Below are 17377 nucleotides of genomic sequence, written 5' to 3' on the forward strand. Positions count from 1 at the left end.
CTTAATAGATTGCAGGGATGGGGCAGAATGTAGGGGCCCAATTCACATATCATGAACTGGGCCCAGGATATCCTCTTGAGGCCCCTGCATACCTGCTTCAAGGGGTTTGTGACTAATCTGATTTTTGAGCTGGTGATTTCTGACTTGTCCTGCGTCAGCTTTTAGGCTGTGAGCCAAGTTCAGCATCATTAGTATGCATGCTCTGCTGTGGCTCTCCCAAGCAAACGGTTTTGCATGAAATGGTGCTTGAGAACAAAATGTTGCCATCATTAAAAACCACAGGTTTCAGGAAGAGGTTCATATGTAGCAGCTGCAAAGGCAGGCAGTGTCCCTTTGTAAGAACAACCAGAACTTGCAGGTATTAAATATGTTACTTTCTTGGCCCTAGCTTTCCTTAATCTGAATCACTGGGACTGCTGGTTACTCAGGTTTGCGGGGAAGACACTTCATATATGTTCATAGTCTTATCTATTTGCATATGTCATATTTTGAAAGGAGTCTAGTCTCAACACTGGGATACAAAAGCAATTTAAGAAAATGGTGGCAGGATGGCCTCAAATTACATGCTATAATTGTCTAAACGGCAGAACAACACTGGCTCTCACCTACATCTCTGAGCTAAAACCACTCAGATCTATTGTCTTACAGCCTATCCCGGGTGGTAGGACTCAGTGGCATAGTGTAGGTTGCCAGTGCCCAGGGCAAGTATTGCATCCCCTAACATGTGGACCATTAGCTTAGATGCCAAGAGGCTGCACCACAGAGCAAACACCATGGAGTGCATGTGTACTTGCCACTCTTGTCCCCCGCCCCCTCTTGCACCTGGGACACTGGGACGCTTACGCCTGGTGCCACAGCCCCTCTGTCCCCCCCTCACCCAACACTATGCCTGCCCTGGTAGCCCTGCCCTTGCTTACAAACACCCCCAAAAAGCAGCTACTCACCAACAACAGAGGGTCACATAAACAAGTCCCAAACACATGGGCCAGACCCTGCAACAAGCTCAGATGCCAGCTTTGTCTTTATGTCTCCTCACACAACATTATTTCAGTACCCAATAATGCCAGCCATAAGACCACAGGCAACTGAATTAAATGCAGGCCTGTAGCAGCTTCGAATATGCATAAGCTGTGCACACTTTCCCTCTGATGTTTGAGGAAATGCTTGTTTCATAACTACCCAGCAGGGCATTATGCATTTTTAAACTTAGTTGTTGTTCTTTTTCCAATCCAATATTTTTTTCAAGGCTCTTTTAGGCTTGAGGCTTCAGTCCTGGCAGGGGGAAAAGCAGTAACCTTTCAGACAATCACTAACAAGAGGTTGGCTCACCGTAATGAATCTGGCTGCAATAGCAAGTCTGATGTTATGAGCAGTAAAGGCGCAGTAAAATCTCAACTGTGTGGTGGGCAGGTGCTTGTGTTGTTGGCACTGAGGAAAGCTGAAGCAGCTGCTCACATTGGAAGCTGCCTCCTATCAGATCAGGTCATTTGTCCGTTCAGTCCAGTATCATCTATTCTGATTGGCAGCTGCTGTCTAAGGCAGAAGTCTCTCACCTGAACCCTGATCGTTTTTAAAAACTGAAGATAAGAATAAAAGCCATACCTTCCAAGTGCCTCGATAAAAAGAGGAGAATCCTGTTTTTTCTCGCAAGATCTCAGCAGTCATTTTGGGTGCCTTGATCTCAGGCTGCACCCTCACTCCCCAAAAAGCGCTTTGTTCAGGGTGAGAATGAGGCTTGAGTCACTTGACTCACCTACCCTCCAGCATTTCTCCAATGAAAATAGGGATGTCCCATTCCATAATGATAATTTTACTATTTATACCCCACACATCTTACTGGGTTGCCCCAGCCACTCTGGGCAGCTTCCAACACATATGAAAACATAATAAAACATTAAACATAAAAAACCCCTTCTCTATACAGTATTGCCTTCAGACAGCTCAGGGGTCAGGTAACTCCACCCCCTTCAACATTTCTTCAATGAAAATAGGGACATACTAAGGAAAAGTGGGACATTCTGGGCTCAAATCAGAAACTGGGACAGCTTCTCTAAATCAGGAATGCCCCTGGAAAATAGGGACACTTGGAGGGTCTGGACTCGCCCAGGAGTGCATCCTGGAAGTGTTTGATAAGAATTGTATACAAATGCAGACTGGTTTGCTTTTTTGACTATGTCTTCTGCTATTATTTTTATTCTTATCTATTAAATTCAACCTTCAACTGGCATCATTTAGCATTAATGCAAGATGCATGTTTCCTATTCAGGCACCTATATAAGAGCAGTACGGGGCAAGAGAGAACCAGTTATATTCATGGCAGGCATTGATTATACCTTTTAACTCCAGGTTTCTGTAATACATGATGTCCCAAAGTCCCAAGGTCTTTCAAATGAGCTGTCAAAAAAATAAATAAAAATTCAATGCTCTTAAGTGACAGACAGCAAGTGATGTGGACAGATCCTCTTGCTGGCAAATTCTTTCTCCTAGAATGCACCATCCACAACTGGAGCTGGAAAAGAAGCAAATCTAAGGCAGAGACAGTGCACTTCAATTAGAGATTGTTTGTGATACCTGCTGTAATCAGACACAAGGGTTTTTGTTTTCTCTCCAAAAAAAGTGGGATTGATATAATCATATGTAGTGACAGTGACCCCAATTTTCTGAGTGCTGATTTTTATATCATGAAAATGACCTCACCCACGTAGAATAGGAAAGTTTCCATATGCTTCAGGAAACCCAGAGGTCTGCAGAACTACAAAACACACACATGAAAGCAGAGTGGGGAGATACCTACATGAAAGCCACCTAAGGAGGACTGAGCATGCTCAGTGGGCACAGAATGCTGACTGACTGTTGAGGGAAAGGGAGATGGAAAACTGATGGAAGGGGAAATGGGATGGAATGTCGGGAGGCCTGAGCAGAAGCACTCTGCGCTGCAACATTTTGTTGTAGATCGCGCTTGTGTTATCCTATTCAGAGAAACATGCTTTCATTATAATGGAAAGCATTACTGCAGTGAAGCTATTTACAAACCATTTCCCTTTCACAGTGGTATATATGCTCAATTGGCATTTCTATAAATGGAAAAGAGAAATGTGACGATAGCAGGAATTTCTGGAAAATGAAAGGGGGGGCATAGCTTGATGTCGGGATGCCAACAGGAATTCCTGGGTCTGGTACACTGTATGTGGATTGGGACCCCTCTATCTCACCTGCCCCTCCTCAAACTATTGACAAGAGCCACTGCTTATGTACATATGTTAACCTAGCCTACCTCACAAGACTGTTGCTATAATATGGGGGAGGGGTGGAATATGTATAGAACCTTGAGCTCCTGGATGGCTTTTAAAGAGGTTTGGATAAATTGATGGAGGACAATCAGAGGGCTGCTAGCTACAATGCCTATGGTCTGTCCCCTCCAGTTGGAAGGGAGGTCCACATTCCTTCCTTTGGTCCCATAACAGCAATTAAGCAATTACGTGTCCTTAGCAATGGTGCTGCCTGCTGAGGGCAGAGGCATTACAGCTGCCTCTGCATTTTCTGCTTTAACTTTCTTCAGAAATGTCAGATTGACTTACTTTTTTGAAAATAAAATAAAAATAAAGCTAAGTGCCTTGGCTCAAGGATCCATTAAACCCTACACCAGCGGCCCTTGGCTTAATGGCAGAGCTGAGCACATGCTGTTCATCTAGGAGGTCTCTGCTTCAGGCCCTGGGATCTTCTGGTGAAAAGGCTTCATGCAGACAGAGCCTGGAGAGGCACCACCAGCCCAAGTAGTTAGTACTGGGCTTGGTGGCAGTATGATCCAATGTAGCTTTAGCATATTCTTCAGATGGTTAACTTCTTATCCTGCAATACAGTGTAAGAGGAATGACATCAAGATTAATTGATTCAACCTGGTGTGAGTCAGTCCAGGACCCAGAGCTTGCAGAGGAATGGCGCCTGCACACAACTAATATATACCGCACAGGCATGAGCTGAGATGGGGGATGACTCATGTCCAGACCCTGGGGAAAGTGCTTTGCTCACCAAGGTGCTATCTAAATCAGCAGCTGCATACCTCCTTGATTAAATATATCAGGTGCCATGGGGACAAACATTCCATTCTGCAAGAAGAAATGTTGGAAAACTTCCCAGTGCATCGAGCCTTTAGGCTGTTTTGTTTATCTTTGCAAACAGGATACTGGCCTTCTAATATAATTGATGTTGCAGGACAACAGAGCTTTAAACATCTGGAGAGACATAGGTTCCTTATCCCCGCTCTACAGCAATAATATAAAATACTATCTAAAACTTATTTCAGATGTGTCTGATTTGACGATTTTCATAAGCAAATCTCACTTTTTTTAAAAAAATAGCAGCTATTTTTTTTAAAGATATTTATTAAAATTTTCAATTTTTTATACAAACAAAAAGCAAACAAAAAAAATTAAAAAAGACATATAGTTCATAATACAATCTTTTCAGTAACGTATTTCGCAAATCTCACTTTTATTTAACAGATTCTTTGTTTGCCCTGGGTTGTTCAGATTCTTTCACAACTCGAAAGCCTTGACCAATTATTTGCAATGGGTTAGTCTGCTGGGTCCAAGAATGATTCTGAGAGTTACACATAAGTAGAGTCATGCAGAACAATCTCTGGACCATGACTGGTAAAAACGGCTGAAGACCCAATACAATTTCATCATGTAGCTGTATTTGTTATTTCTGTTTTTTTAAAAAACAAACCAACAAACCTCTGATTCTTGCTCTTGATGAACTAGGTGCACCAACATTTCCATTTGATATTCTCTCATACAACCTGCTACTGTAAACTTCTCAGCCATTCCTTTTGAAGATGACACAGTGCACTCTGCACTTGAATAAAGCAGAGGTGCTTTCTTATATATATGCTTAAGAGGCTGACAGAGGTGCGTGTCTAGCACAGAAGATAAGCAGGAATAGAAGCTTGGGGGGTGGGCAGCATAGTTGTAAGGTGAGCCCTGTACAGGCTTAAGCAGTGGCCATGTCAGTTTCTGTGTCATCCCTGCTCCTCATCCAGTTGTCTTTGAGCGGGAAGGTGGGAAACAGCAGCAGGCGATACACATCACTGCATAGAATCATAGAATTGTAGAGTTGGAAGGGACCCTGACGGTCATCTAGTCCAACCCCCTGCAGTGCAGAAATCTTAACTAAAGCATCCCTGACAGATAGCGGAATGTACAATCTTGATTCTCTTATATTAGTTAAGTGGATTTTTTAATTTTTTTTTTACACATCTGCCAATTCACATTTTAAGCTCAGGCTGTGCTCAGACATATTGAAGCCCCAAAGCACAGGTGGCTTAAGATATTTTATTGCCTTTAGGCAGATGTGTCTCTTTCTCCCAAAGAATGGTGCAATGTCAGATTCCCAAGCACACAGAATGGACAACAGTACCTTTAAGTCCTTTTTAGTGGGGTGCAGTGTCTTGTGAAAATGGTCTCAAACTCAAATCTGAGCTCTGTTGGAATGGCTCTGGATTTAATGCTAAAATATGAAGACTCTTCACAGAAGGCTGACCCTTAGTTTCAGACTTAGGATCAGTCTTTTGGAAGGCACAAAATTCCATTCTTTTGCTGGAACTTACGCTTTGCCACGGTTTAGAATCAGGAGCAGCTGGTCACCATTCATTTGGTCCTCTCACAGGGTCATTGTGCTCTGTGACATTGTTCATTGAATATGTCTGTAAGGCACCTTTGATTGGTTTTTGCTTAGAAAGGCAGGCTATACATTTTGGACTCCACCAGGGATTGGAGATGGATTCCTGAGCCCTTGCTCATGTGCCTACCTGGAAGGGAAGTCCGGCTAGTGTCTACAAGGAACAGAGCCTTTTCTGCTGGGGCCCCACAGCTCTGTCATTCCCTCCCCTGAGGCATAACAGCAGCCGCTCCTTGGCAGTGATTAAAGGTAAAGGTAAAGGTACCCCTGCCCGTACGGGCCAGTCTTGCCAGACTCTGGGGTTGTGCGCCCATCTCACTCAAGAGGCCGGGGGCCAGCGCTGTCCGGAGACACTTCCGGGTCACGTGGCCAGCGTGACATCGCTGCTCTGGAGAGCCAGAGCCGCACACAGAAACGCCATTTACCTTCCCACTAGAAAGCGGTCCCTATTTATCTACTTGCACCCAGGGGTGCTTTCGAACTGCTAGGTTGGCAGGCGCTGGGACCGAGCAACGGGAGCGCACCCCGCCGCGGGGATTCGAACCACCGACCTTTTGATCGGCAAGCCCTAGGCGCTGAGGCTTTTACCCACAGCGCCACCCTTGGCAGTGATTAGGTGGGCTTTAAAAACATTTGGGATTGCTTCCAATCTTCTTTGGGTATGGAAATATTTATATACTGACATTGTCATTGTTACAATGGAAGGCAGCTAGTAAACATTTTTTAAACAAATTAATAAGCACAGCCATATCATCACCAAGGAGACAAATCAAACCAAGCAAAGGTGGGGGAGGATCCACCACAACCTCTGAGCAAAGTGAAGGAAAGCCGTCATTTCCATTGCAATATGCTTTTCTGAGTTAGAATTAACCTGGTAGTGAACAGCAGGTGACAGCAATGCACTGGCTTAATACAATTTACGCACCAATGGAACACTTGAAAAGGTGTCAGGTAGCTTTCTTTATCAAAGTAGAGCCTTGTCATCCGAAACCCCACTGGACGGCTTCTTGAACATCAGCATCCCTTTTGCTGCAACGATTTATGGCACTATGACGCATGTTTCAAGCATCCGCCTATAGGAAGCCTTATGTCTCATCTCTCCCCCACCCTGATGTGCTTTTACAACTCAACACTTTTTGTTTCCCCCCGGTTTTACTAAACAGGGGGGAATAATTTGGCTTGCAATCACCGTCACCCTCTTGCCTCGGCTATGTACATGCGCCAGCTCTGAGTCCTGTGAGAGCATTAAAACTCACAGGCCTCTCCACTTCCCTTTCCGAAAAGATTTCTAGCAGGGGAAAGAGATGATGACACTTGGCTCAAGCAGCACTCAGGACTTGGGCGGGGGTGTGTGTGTGTGTAGGGGGAAGAACTCCTTGTCCCTATAGTGGAGGAAAGGATTTACACATGGGAAAAATGCTTACATCTCTTGCTGGCTTAGGGCAATGCTATTTTAAAACCTGTGTACTGAATTGAGCGATTGACCCAATGCATGCTGAACCTGTTTTCTTTAGCTGTACTTGTCGAGCATCTTTTGAATGCTAATCCTAGCCAATGGCAAGGAGTATTTTCTTATCTGCATTCCCAGGAAAAGCACAGCAGCAAAGCCCACCTCGTAGCCCCTACATTGAATTTTAGCAACCACCTCAACTTTTCATTCAATTCTTATCTGCCAATTCGCTTCTTCTGGGCAAACTGGACTGGTAGATTTCATTGTCTGTTAATTACAGCAAGGTGATGGGCTATTTATCTGATTTCCTTATTTCTCACTTTAACCCTTTTACCGTGTGTGTTTTTTAAAAAAATTATTATTCACAAAAGCAGAGCTGCCATTGGCAGAACACACAATCCTTTTGCAGTGGGATTAATTTGCTGTATTGGCTGCTCACCGGAGATCGCAGGTTCATTCCCACTAACAGTCAACAGCTGGGAAGTTTGGAGTTTTGTCAGCGCAAGGGAGATGAGTCATCTGTGACAAATGGTGGTTCTCTGAGAGGTAATAAAAAAGCACAGGGAATGGATCGAAGTTACCCAGTCTAATGAACTAGAAGATTCCATGGGAACCATAGTTAGCTTCAATGATTCCTTTAGCTACAGCTGAGGGTTTGAACAATTCCCAGAGATCAGTCCAGTAATGGGAAGGAACAGACTGCAAGTGTTCATAAGGGAGTCATTTTGCTGCCTTTCCTCATCTTTCCAGTTGTTCTTCTGTGCTCTGATCCAGGTTCTCTTTAATTCTTGTCTGCACCAGATGTGCCTAGCATGTGACAATATCTGCTTCTCTCTTTGTCCAGAGAATGTCTGCAGGCAGTTTGGCATCTTCTACTTCTTCCCAGTCTTTGCTATTTTATATATATATATATAGTAAAGTTTTTAAAAAGGACTTTGTAGACTTTGTTGCATATGTTCCAACAACTGTAAAGTGCAGCAAAAATCACAGACCACGTTAGGTGGCCCACCTTGACTGAAACAACTGGTACAAAACACTGGAACACATAAGGACCCTTCTTCAAGCACAGATGTTCAAAGCAAGAAAATGGATATTTAATATGCCATGACTGAATATGCAGATCACTCTTATATTAAAGTTAGGAACTGAAACTGGAGGCAAAAGGTGCAATTGCCCAGAATGTTCTCAGAAAGAACTATAAATAATGTTCACATTATACTTGCCCCATGGACAATGAGTGATGTGTGATGGGTATCAGGTAAAATTGAGGCTAGAATAAATAAAGTTTCCAGTAGTCAGCAAAGGACTCTGCAGAGTTCTCTGTCCTTCCCCTTGACTAGCACAAGCAGAATAAATTATCCCAAATAAACTTGGTTTACTTATGCAGATCACAGAATTCAGCTTTCCTTAAGGCAGAAAAGGGCAAAGTACACAGAGTGCTGTCCATGGTGCTTAAAATGCAATCTGGATGTTGTTCTCTATCCCATCCTTCTGTTCTGCTTCAATGCTGTGAGCTCAGTAATCGTCTGTCGTGTAGGCTTGAAGGTTTGTGATTCAATGTAAATCTCTAATTAGTTAAATATCAGTTTGCATTCAAATAGCCCACACATTCAGTGTAATGTAACATTTGCACAAAGCACGCACGCAGGTTATTCCCATGGCTAATTGCAAGCAGAGAACTTCATTTAAAGTCTGCTGTGGGCATTCATGCACCATGAGCTAGCAGATGCAAGCTGTTAGCAAATATAGATATTTGGTGCCCTTTCTATTTATACAATTCCGCCAGGAACATCTGCTGTAAGAGCCCCTTTGCAAGAAATGGATATTGCATATCATAGTGAATTGTACATATACTATGCCCGGATTTAAAGCAATAATATGTAAAAGAATAGGATCTATAAGAACAACATAATTCTATTTTCAGAAACTGTACATCTGTGCAAGGCTGAAACTTAACTTAGCTCCAAGGTAGTTACTCCATGAAGAAAAAAACAAACTGCTGTTTCTCCCAAATTTCACTCCCCCACCCTTCAATATACTTTATCTCACAACAAACCTGTGTAGTGGATTAGACTAAGAGATTGTGAGTGGTCCAAGGTCATGCAGGGAACTTCATGATGGATTTGAACCTAGTTCTCCCTGATCTTCTTGATCAACCACTGCACCACTCTTCCTTGATTTATTTCATACATCGCTGAAAACCTCAGAGGTGAATTGTCTTTCCTTCACGAGAGTACAAAAACAGCAAGCTTGGCTGGCAAGTATAACAAAATGGTACAGAGAAGCATTTCAGTTATCTTCTAAGATAATTAATGCACCCCTTTTTGTTAACTGTGACTAAAGCTTTTTTGGTTTTCAAACAATGATTATTAGCGTGGGTTCTTCTTATTATCTTTTCTCCCCTAAGGAATTGGTCTTAATGAGTATGAAGATAATATTTTATTTTCAAATCAAGAACTTTTAAATCAAAATCTTCATAAGAGGGAAGCTATGAACATTTTAAAAACTAGATGCACAGTGTGCTGTGGCTAAACTAGACGCAATGCTAATTGTGTGGATATAATTAAAATGTATGGTCTGGCGATTAGAAAAATAAGAAATATTAAATGCTGGTAGGTTAAAATCCAGACTCCCCAGAATGACTTAACACATTCATTCATTTCAATACAGTTGGATGTGCTGAGAGTTGCCTGCTCCATTGAAGTGAATGACAAACTCTGCTGCATGAGAGTTCCATTCATGAAATGGAGTGACTCAGGATCTCAAGAACAACCCAATTACAATGCCAGCCCATTACAGCTGAAATCCATGAAAATAAGGCAGGTGTGCAGCACCATTGCCTATATTTGAACATTACCTACCATGCAGTTACTATTTTGTGACTCCATTGCCAGATTGGTGTGGTTGCCAGCCAACACAGCATGACTCAGTTCCACTGGACTCAAAGGCTTAGTCAAGTTTACATTCCATTCCATTGCATTGCATTCATTGAGATTGGATGTAAACACATTTCTTCTAAGTTGTGCCTATCTACTGAGAAACCACAAGCCAGCTATGTGGTATTATGGAACACTGAAAGATAATTCTTTGTGTTGTTTACTTTTTAATAATACATGGAAGATTTATCTCCCTCGGGAGGTTCTGGACTCTCCTTCCTCGGAGGTTTCTAAGCAGAGGTTGGATAGTCATCTGTCATGGATGCTTTAGCTCAGTTTCCTACATTGCAGGAGGCTGCACTAGAAAGATGACCTTTGTAAAAGGCGAAAGATTTATACGATCTGAAGAGAAACCAGAGTATGCAACAACAGCAGCAATAATACTTATTGCGAAGTATTGGAAGACACAAGATTTACCCACCCTGGAAGAATGGCAGATGAAGTTGATGGACTACATGGAACTGGCGGAAATGACTGGCAGAATCCGAGACCAGGGAGAAGAGTCGGTGGAAGAAGACTGGAAAAAGTTTAAAGACTATTTACAGAAATACTGTAAAATTAATGAATGTTAGAAAAATGTGGGAATGAAGTTATATGGCTTTAGTAGAAATGTTATAAGGAATTAAGTATAAATAGATTAATAGAGTATTAAAGGAAAAAATAAGGTTAGAATATGTTAAGATAACTATAGGATAGAAAACAGAGGAAGATGGAAAGGAATTGCTGAAACAATTAACAGAAGTGGAATACAAAAAGGGAGGTGTGAGGAGGTCGTTGAAATAAGTGAATGAAAGATAAGATATTGAAATTGTTGGGTGTGTTTTAAACTGTTTTTGTTTTGTTTTGTTAGTTTAATGTGTCAGTGTTATGTAGTGTTTTTGTATTGTATTGTATTGTTCATTTTTTTTTCTTTTGTAGTGTTTAAATTGTTGGAAAAGTAATAAATATTATTCTCAAAAAAAAAAAAAATAGAAAGATGACCTTTGGGGTCCCTTCCAACTGCATGATGCTATGTTTTTTTTCTTCAGCAGTGTTTCATTATGTTCCTATCATTTTATGTAATTGTATTTTGTATAAATTATAAAGAATATAAATAAAACAGGCTCTATTTACAAACAAATCTTTTAAATAGCTACCTTTCTACTAGTAGGGGGGCATGGGCGTAGCAAGGACTTTTGTTAGGGGGGGCAGGCTTTTGTTGAGGCGGGAAAAACCTCTGATTTGTATTGAGTTGTATTTGTTGGGGGGCAGATGCCCCCGCTCCCTCTTGGCTACGCCTATGGGGGACACAGAAACATCCTTAGGAGTTGCCTTGCATCTGGCTCATAATGAAGGTTCCACAGGGAGCTGTCCAGAGTTCTGATCCCAGGTGATTGGACTGTTCTCTTGCTGAGTCTCACCAGCACCATTATAAGGTTCCAGCCCTGAACAGGATGCATGCAAGGACATAACACATGCACATGTTGTTGAAAATATAAATTTCTCATGTGCACACCTTGTTTTGTTTACACATAAATTCTGCAATATAGTATAGAGCTAGGTGGGCTTGAACCAATGGATGCCAATGCATTAGGGCAAGAATAAGACATTGTGACACCTTAACAACTAACCGATTTATTTTAGCATGCAATTTTTTCTAGGCAAATCTCACTGAATCTGATTTCAGGCACAACATAAAAATTGCCCTTCACTTTTTGTTAATGAACCCCCCATAGGCATACAGGTGAGAGAAACAGGTGCTTTTGTCATCTGCAAGAAGGTGGAGGCTAAAGGTCTATGTTTAGCAGATTTGTATAAAAATGCAGCTCTTAGGGAAACAAATGTGGTATTCAAGAGCATCAATATTTGGTTTTTATAAAATATTGCTGAAGCTTTAATGGGGAAAAGGAGTGATTCTTCTGTGTGCTGAAATCAAATACTGACAAGGGGGAAGGGATGAAGAATGAGAAATTAAAGGCATCCAGTCAGCAATATGTCATTAACACATATACTAGTTCAATGCAGGGTGGCCCATTCATCCATCTCTGTGCAATTTGCAAGCAAGATGGATGGGACTGTAGCCTACAGAAGCTGCATTCTGTGTCCTCATCATTGTACCACTTACACATCTGTGCAGTAACCTTGAAATGCAGATTTTAAAGGACTTTTCCAGGATCAGTGCATTCAATTCAGAAACTCTTAACACCAGCCGTTGGTTGAAATTACTTAACTGTCAAGGATTTGTAATATGTGGCTTTACTATTACACTGTGAAATACAGACACTACAAATGAATGTTGATGATGCTGTGTAGACAGCACAGAAAGCCGATGGGCAAATGATTTTGATTTTTTTAAATGTTATGCAGGGTAGAGTGGGAATAAATTAAAGCAGCTAAAGTGCATGGATAGCATCACCTTTTGTGCGCTTCAGTTTGCCTCTTGACACTTGATTATAAGTAGAAAAGTGAGGGGAAGGACAACAACAGATAGCTGTCCTTTATTTCTTATGCGGCTTAAAGTTAATTCACACTACAGTGCTACAAGTCAGATGTTGGGCAAATGGTTATTGTCCTTCTTTTCCCCTAGATCTCCCTCCTCTGCTGTTTTGATCCTAAGGATGGGATGAGGAAATTTCATCAAGTTTTAAAGTCTGATTTTTGATAGATTAAGATTTAATTAACACACCCATAAAGGGAGGGGGGAGAAAGGTGTGATTTAAGATAACCTATGTATAGTGGTGGTTGTCAATGATCATCACCATAACAAGCTTTTTAAGGTAAGTGAACTCCAGACTCTTTCAAAAGTTTTGGATGAACCCAAAGGGATTTGACAGGCTCTAGCAACTTTAATAGAGGCAGTATGGCATAATGGTTAGAGTGTTGGACTAGGAACTGGGAGAGCAGGGTTCAAATCCCTACTCAGCCATGAAGCTCAATGGGTGACCTTGGGCCAGTCACCATCTCTTAGCTTAACCTACCTCACAGGGTTGTTGTGAGGATAAAAAGGGGAGGAAGAGAACCATGTACATCACCTTGAGATCCTTGGAAGATAAAGGTAGTATAAAAATGTAATGACAAATAAATAAATAGTAGGGTTCATTGAATTTGCTGACATTCCTTCCACACCAACACTTTTTGTGATTTCCCCCCCCAGGTTTCAAATGATCCCATATATTAAAATCAACAACTTTGTCATGAATGTGCAGTGACAATATATATCCTTCCCGACAACAGAGAAGGAAAGATGAGGACTTAAGGAAGTAGAAGATTGTAATCAGCTAATTGATACACCAACATCTCAGTTGCTCGGCCTGAGTCTACTGAATGAAGGCCATTGGTACGGTTGCCATACTTCTGGAATTTCCCAGACATACCCAGAATACCATGGTCAGAAGCAATGTCTGGGCAGGAATCGCTAAAATACCCAGGAAAATCCTGATTTTCAGTTTGAAATATGGCAACCCTACATTATGGAGATAAAGTCTTTATAATTCTGCCTCTCATACCATCATAAATTTTACATTATACATGTCAATGTAAAAGTAACACTCTGTCCTAGACCAGAGATATTGTTTTTAATGTGGGTTATAAAACATACATTAGAAGTGTAATGTGTGATTAAATATTTGTCCCACTTATTTTTTTAAAAAAATATTTAGTACCTCAACAAGTAATACAAAGTCATGGGCTGTATCCAGTGGTCCCCCCCCCACTAGTGCCAGGGCTCTTGCCCTAGTGAATGGGTGAGTTTTAATTTTGCACACCAGAGGAATTCAATGTAACAGTTGTGATAGGAGGAACTCATTGCAGAACAAATTGCACAATCCATTTTGCAACAAATCACCAGCAAGTTTCTTATGCTATTGTTATTGTCTTTTATTAGCATAATAATAAAAAAAATTATTTATACCCCGCCATCCCCAGCCAAGGCTGGGCTCAGGGCGGCTAACAAGCAATAATAAAACAAGTAGAATGAATACAACTTAGAAACAAGATTAAAATACAACATTAAAACATTGAAACATTAAAATGCAGCATCATCACAGGAGGAGAAAGGAAAAAAGAAAGAGGGGGAGGGAATCAAATTGATTCTAAGCCAAAGGCCAGGTGGAACAACTCTGTCTTACAGGCCCTGCGGAAAGAAATCAGATCCTGCAGGGCCCTGGTCTCATGAGACAGAGCGTTCCACCAGGCCAGAGCCAGTGTTGAAAAAGCCCTGGCTCTGGTTGAGGCTAATCTAACTTCCTTAGGGCCCAGGACCTCTAGAGTGTTGCTGTTTATGGACCTTAAGGTCCTCCGTGGGGCATACCTGGAGAGGCTGTCCCGTAGGTACGAGGGTCCTAGGCCGTTTCTTATGCATTATCTTATGCAACTATATTCTGCAGACACAAAAATTTCACCAGTGGGACTTTCACCCTCTTGTTTTTCATGATTGGCATTAGTAAAAACATGGCACTTTCATAAACTAGATACAATCTTATTTTGGTCTGGTATTCTTTAAAAAACCGTACCACAATGGTATTTTAAAAAGTTCAGAATGGATGAGATAATTTGCAGAAAGCTTGAATGAAAAGCTATTTATTTCAGCTTTGTTAATGATGCTTTCTATAGTCATGTCCTAAATGTGCTGCTGTCTCCATAATAAACACATATTCAGTTGAGAATTACCTCCGAGCTTATTGTCAGTTTAAAGTTCAGCAGATGACTCATGTTCTAGATGAAGGTCTCCATTCGTTCAAAAGGCAAATCCACACTCATCACTAACTGATGACTTGAAAAACCTGCCAAGCATGAGTAAGCTCTCAAGCGGAGTCTCTCCAACCTTATACATATATTATTAAGCATTAGGAAATGCCTTGGGGTGTCTTAAATGTCTACTGTTGAGAATGAGTTAGTGAAGCTGACATTATTCCTGGCTTTAATGAAACAGAATTCACTGTGTCTTGAAGACCCCATCTCCAGAGACATTGTGTCTGAGATATTTCTGCTATTAATATAAATGAATCAAACTGCCTTAATGTTTTATCTCATCATTTGTTTTCTATCTTGCAGGTAGAATTCAGACAGGATAAATACGGAACAGAATGCCCAGTAGGAATACTGTCTACACAGGAGTTCATTTTTTATTTTATTTTGTCAGAAGCTCTTTATTTCTCCTCAGGTACAAATTCTCAGCACAAAACAGGGTGTTTTGCAAAAACCTAATAGACAGCAAAAGTGCGAGAAATCATTCAGAAAGTACAGAATATGACACAAGATAAGACAAAGCACTGAAGAAAACTTTGGAAGGCTTCATATTAAGGACACTTAGCTGGGAGTAAGTCCCACTGAACTGAGGAAAACTTAATCCTGACCAATCACACAAAGGATTGCACCAGAAATGGACAGAATTTTTCTTTCTGTAACGGGAAGGCTTACAGATCCCAGAGAGAGCTGCGTTACACATTGTATAAGCGGATAATACAAACACAAGCACCGCCTTGGAGAATTCGGAGAGCAGGATTTGCAGAGTTCATAAAAAGGTGCATCCGCAGATAAACAATGGGAAGGAGGCCTCAGTAGAGACAGGTGTGCTTGCATAAGTTAAAACAGCAGCAATGTCATGTGGTAAATTAAAGGAACAGTGAGGTGCAATTGGTGCAAGGGAGGGAGATGTGCAGTGAACAAATACTATTTCAATAATGCAGATAGAAGAAAATGCAGCAGGAAGAAATGTGGGGGAAGCCTGAGAAGATACAACAGCAAAGCCAAATACTGGACCTAGCTAATGTATTATTAATTTTAATATGCATGGAAATAGTAAAATATAATATTGCGATAAACTTCACAGCTGAACAATATTGCTCTCTCTTGAGAGTGGGAGTGGGAACGGAGGTGTTAGGTTTTCTCATTAGAAATGGTTTTTATCCCCTCATTCCTCTCCCATCTCAGCAATATTTGTAATCACAATATTACATTTTATCATTCATTGTTAAGTTACATTTTGATAGCTGGATCATGGGCCTGTCTGACTGTAGGGCTTTAGTTGATTAACTGTCTTCTGCTTAGCTATCTAATTGGATTTGTTATCTGATTAGAATAAATACAAGAGGGGTTTTTTCCCCCTTTGGAAATTTATTGAGGATAACAGTTTATAGTTTAGAAATCATCCGAATAAGAATGTTAGAAGTGTCTGCTGCACCAGGCTAATGGCCCATTGAGTTCAGAATCCTCTTCACATAGCGGCCAACCAGATGCTGTAGGATATCTACAAGCAGAGTCCAAGTACAAGTGCACTCTCCATCCCACCTGGCTTACAGCTGGGATTCAGAAGCATCACTGACTGTGAGCATGAAGGCAGAGCATAGTCATAATATCTAGTAACCATTGATAGCCTTAGCTGCCGTGAATTTGTCCAATTTATGGTCATCTAGGTGGGGGGGTCATCGCTGCCTCCCGTGGGAGTGAGTGCCAAAGCTTAACTATGACCTGTGCAAATATGTTATAATATTACTTTAAAAAAGATGGGCATGCATATATTTCCTAACTACTCACCAGGCTTCCTTCCCTTTTTTAATGGATTGAGGCCCTGTGTTTTTAATTTCTGAGTTCCGCAAGATTCCAAGGGTTCCAGGTGCTTATCCAGGTTTGCCTTCCTGAGAATGAGTGACAGCGGAGACTGTGATAGCTGTATACAACCTAAGAGTCTGGTGGAAGGGCTCACAGCATTCACACCTTTTGCTTCTCCCATAGCCACAGCCTTGGATTCAAGCAGAAATCAAGCATTTCTCTCCCTCAGAGGCTTCAGCCTGCTGCCTGTGTCTAGCTTCTGGCTCACAAACACCTCAGCATACCCCATATTAAATATGAACTTTGCGTCAAGAGTGTGATGATATATGTGTGCATGAAGCCAACTCCCTATGTATCCTCAGTCTCACGGGGTATAAATCTCTCCTGCTCTGTTCCACTCTTTCAGGATCAGGCAATGTGTTGCATGACTCGAGTTTTTAAAGAAGCCTGTTTAAACTGGCTGCTTTTTATTGGGGATGTGCGGTTGCAGCGGTGGAGTCTTAGACCAGCTTGTGGTCCAAATCCAGACCAGGAGCCCTGTCCCAGTTTCCTGCTGAAAGCCACCCCCTCCTTAGCAGCTCTTTGGCCCTGAGGGAGGAGCAGTCTTCTCCAGGAAACTGGTGCTGGGCCCCAATCCAGTTCGGGCAGAACATAATGCCAGACTGAGGATCTGCGGTGGCTTTTCCTTCAAAATAAAGTGGCAAGTTGGAGCACACATTTAAAATGAAACACAAGAGAATGAATAATGCAGGAGTCTGGCCTTTGGTTACCCACTTTAATCTAG

This window comes from Podarcis raffonei, chromosome 4 (assembly GCF_027172205.1).
Source record: "Podarcis raffonei isolate rPodRaf1 chromosome 4, rPodRaf1.pri, whole genome shotgun sequence".
In the NCBI taxonomy this organism is placed as follows: domain Eukaryota; kingdom Metazoa; phylum Chordata; class Lepidosauria; order Squamata; family Lacertidae; genus Podarcis; species Podarcis raffonei.